General features: G+C 35.1%; 1 long non-coding RNA gene across 1 annotated transcript; it reads left to right on the top strand.

Moving 5' to 3' along the window:
• The first annotated feature begins 2,219 nt into the window (after nucleotides 1-2,219).
• On the top strand, nucleotides 2,220-2,999 carry LOC118749469. The gene is made up of 3 exons (XR_004994225.1): nucleotides 2,220-2,344; nucleotides 2,398-2,635; nucleotides 2,697-2,999. It is a non-coding gene; the product is annotated as an uncharacterized LOC118749469 (long non-coding RNA).
• The last annotated feature ends 783 nt before the right edge of the window (nucleotides 3,000-3,782 follow it).

Below are 3,782 nucleotides of genomic sequence, written 5' to 3'. Positions count from 1 at the left end.
AACTGAACATGTATTTAATAGATTTGTTGTCCTTTTTGTGCACATGTCTACTTACCGACGAACAACGTAAAATCAAAAAGGGTATTCATCAAACCTTATAAATGCATTGTAAACCGTATAAACTTATAATTGTGTAAACCTTATAAATGAACTGTCAAAATTTGTATGGAGACTTGTTTACACATTTCTGACAAATATCTCCAGCGATTTCACTTAATAAACTTGATAAATTGAAGCCAATGCAACTCTGTCGCAACTCTAGCTATGTTTTCTTGGGCAATAATTATAGCAATAGTAAGAAGTATGAATATTATCAATAAATCTATGAATTTCAACATTTTATTTAATATTACATCCAAAATTACTTGTACATCTTTGTCATCTAGGGGCGAGCACCCGATCGTGGCCGTAAACATAATAGGTTTGTGTGGAACAACCTGTAGAACACGTAATTTTTAAGCAAAAAACAAAACCGACTTCAATTATCATATAAATATATATATATATATAGTCTCATACTAATCTGGTTTAGATCCGATCATTGAATCATAAAATATATATATATATATACCGCTGCTATATATATATATATCTGGTTTAGATCCGATCATTGAATCATAAAATATATATATATTTTATGATTCAATGATCGGATCTAAACCAGATTAGTATGAGACACTACCTTGCAGAAAGAATTATCGACACTACGATGCAGAAAGAATTATCGAAATCGGTTGACGTGGTCCAAAGTTATGCGGTAACATACATAAAAATAATAATAATAAAATAAAAATAAAAATTCCGACGAACTGATAACCTCCTCCTTTTTTAAAGTCGGTTAAAAACTCGAGCAAAATTCAAACTGTGAGCGTATATCATAGACACTCGAATAAAGGGCTTGTGATGTGTGGCAATATTTGCAGTTTCGTTCCACAACCCTATCGTGCACGGCCATGAACCAAAAATACAAGATCACGTAAGAACGCGACGTTGTATTTGTAACTGGTTTTGAGAAAAAAGTTTGCGAAAGCGGGTTCGTCAGCTGAGCGTTTGTTTACATCACAAGCACCACTATTTTACACTTTTATTTAAGTAAAGAAGAGTTAATTCAACATGACAACACATTTTCAAGCATTTTATTGCATCATTTTACCTAAATTGTGTGCTTAAAGTGGCTGACAATAATTTGGCTAATTTTGGTTTTCGTTGTTTTCTTTGCTTTGTTTACTTTTCGCTCGTTTTCCAGTGAAACAAGATGGCGTAGAACCCGCTAAAAAAAAATCGACTTTTTTCACTCTCTTGTTCTTACGTGATCTTGTGTCTTTCGTTCATGGTGCACGGCTTGTAATTTTTTAATGAAAGCGTCAAGGCAGACGAAACGGTGTTGGCATTTTTTGTACAATTGAATTTTTTTATACAATTTCTTGCATAATATACTTTACTACTACGCAAATCTTTTTAGTACAATTTTGTGATGAATACTAAAAATATATAGCTATGAAAAAAAACAGCGGGAAATTTTTTTATTTTCTTTTGGTTTTGACCTTTTCGAGTTTGCATTTGTAAGTTTTGAAAAAGTGTTAAAAATATATTGAATGAACTATTATAACATACCACAAGGTGTGCTATCAGCTTACCATTCAATTTTCGATACTAAATCTTAAAGCAAAATGTCGAAATCAGCTTCAATAGAAGCAATATCTTCGATAACACTGGATCACATTTTTTGTTGTTCACCCGACGCCACTATCCAATACCTATATGGAATCGCTCAGTGACTCCGAAAATCAAGTAAATTTTCTTTTCTCTGTGGATAACCTTCTGATATATTTGCAATTTATCGTTATACAGCTTAGAAAAGAGTGGTTAATCTCGTATATCGAATGTTCGAAATTTCAGACTTTGGTATCGATACTGAGTACTCATTCTGGCATCGAGCTCATGGTATCGATACTCTAAGGGCCGTTTGCACCATGTCTAGTTAACGCTAACTGGAGGTAGATCCTTCAGTTAAGCACGTTAACTGCTTTATCGATCACATGTTATATGATGGGTGTCGATAACGTCGATAAAGATGTTTAACTGGGAGTTAGAATTAACTAGACATGGTGCAAACGGCCCTAAAAGTATCAGGGAAAAAGCAAGAATGATAGAATACAAAGATTGCGCCGATAGGGGTGCAAAAATTTTTCGTTCTGCGCATCTACGTCATAATATAAAAGTTGTTGTTGGCGGTCTGTCAAATCGCATACAATTTCGACGAAAAAAAGTAAATATAGCATAAAATTTAGTTGAAAGACTAAAATAAAACAATCTGGTGGCAATTTATTGAATCGAGAAGACGGTAAATTTATTTTGTGTTTCTTTTACATTATTTATATTGTTATTTTATTTCAGGTAGTGAGTAGGGCGTTCAAATAAAAATTGCATCCTGTGGCCGCCGTTGCGCTGGCAAATGGAACGAGTAAGATTTCCAAATGAAATTGAAGCCACAGCAAATAGTGCATAGCTCCAAGGCTTGGAAACAAATATAGAAGCTATACGATGCCAGAAAGACTACAGAGAATCGAAGAGCGCTAACCAGGAAACAGCGTAAAAGGGCCAATTCGTTGAGCAAGGGCGTGCTCATAGCATGGTAAGTTGCATCTGCGACAATACATTACTTTTTACTAACTTCCAATGCGTACTTATTTCAGGAAATACAATGCAAACGGTGCCAACATAAAATTAAACTGCCAAGGCATAAGCAAGAAATTTTACCTGAAACTGTGACGCCTGCCCACAGCATCAAATAAGGATATCGTTCCAATGAAACCCAATATTAACGACGTATTTTGACGACGATGAACTCTTTGCGAACGCTCCGGGTTTTCATCACCGGGCTTGTAAATTGATGGCACGGGGCCTCGTTTCAACAATCTTCTTTTTGCATAACCTTAGAAATGTTTTAAACACTTTCATTAATATAAACACAATAAACGAAATAAATAAACATCCTACCCACTTCAAACTGCAGACTATTTTCAAAATCTTCACTTGCAAAGTGATGCATGCAAATATAGCAAGTTTTAAATTGGAAATCCTTGCTTTGCCGGCAGAACTGGATCCACTTTTTCCTAAGTTCAAACGTCATTTGCTTAAGGAAAGAGCGATACTGGTCGCACCTTCCGTACGGAATCAGCTGTTTGTACTCGTACGTGTGTATGTGCATATGTAACGCATGCAGTGTTGCCGCATTGGTAATTTTTTTTACCGAAATTGGTAATTTTTTTCTTTATTTATCATATTTGGTAATTTGGTAACTTATTTTTCAACTTGGTAAACTTTCGATTCAGTCCAACATTTAACATAGGTCAAAAGAAGTTCTGGTTCCACATTAGGAAGTGGGCCGCAAGAGTTTCCTTTTACAGAAACACCAGGTTATCCTGAAAGTTTCGAAGGCGAACAGTTCTTCGGCATTCCTAGGTTACTATAATTGTGTGATCTACAACAAACTGCTTGATAGTGGCTACTGTTCTATCTAATTAAATGTGGCAACACTGAACACATGTAAGTAAAATATAGCCACCTAAAAGTTTACACTACGTTGCTTATGCATTTGACAGACTTATCGTACATTTTATGACAGTCAGTTACGGCAGCTTATTCATATTATAGTTAGCCCTATAGCTTCAGACCAGCGCCAGCTATCCTCTGGAAAACTTTTTACAAATTATTTAGGTGTCCCTCAAAGCGTTTACCCAATACTATAATGTCGTCTAGATACACCAAACAAGTTTTCC

The sequence above is a fragment of the Rhagoletis pomonella genome, unplaced genomic scaffold, assembly GCF_013731165.1.
Source record: "Rhagoletis pomonella isolate Grant_MI unplaced genomic scaffold, Rhpom_1.0 Rhpom_scaffold_00017, whole genome shotgun sequence".
Lineage (NCBI taxonomy): Eukaryota > Metazoa > Arthropoda > Insecta > Diptera > Tephritidae > Rhagoletis > Rhagoletis pomonella.
This window is presented reverse-complemented; position numbering and strand designations above follow the sequence as displayed.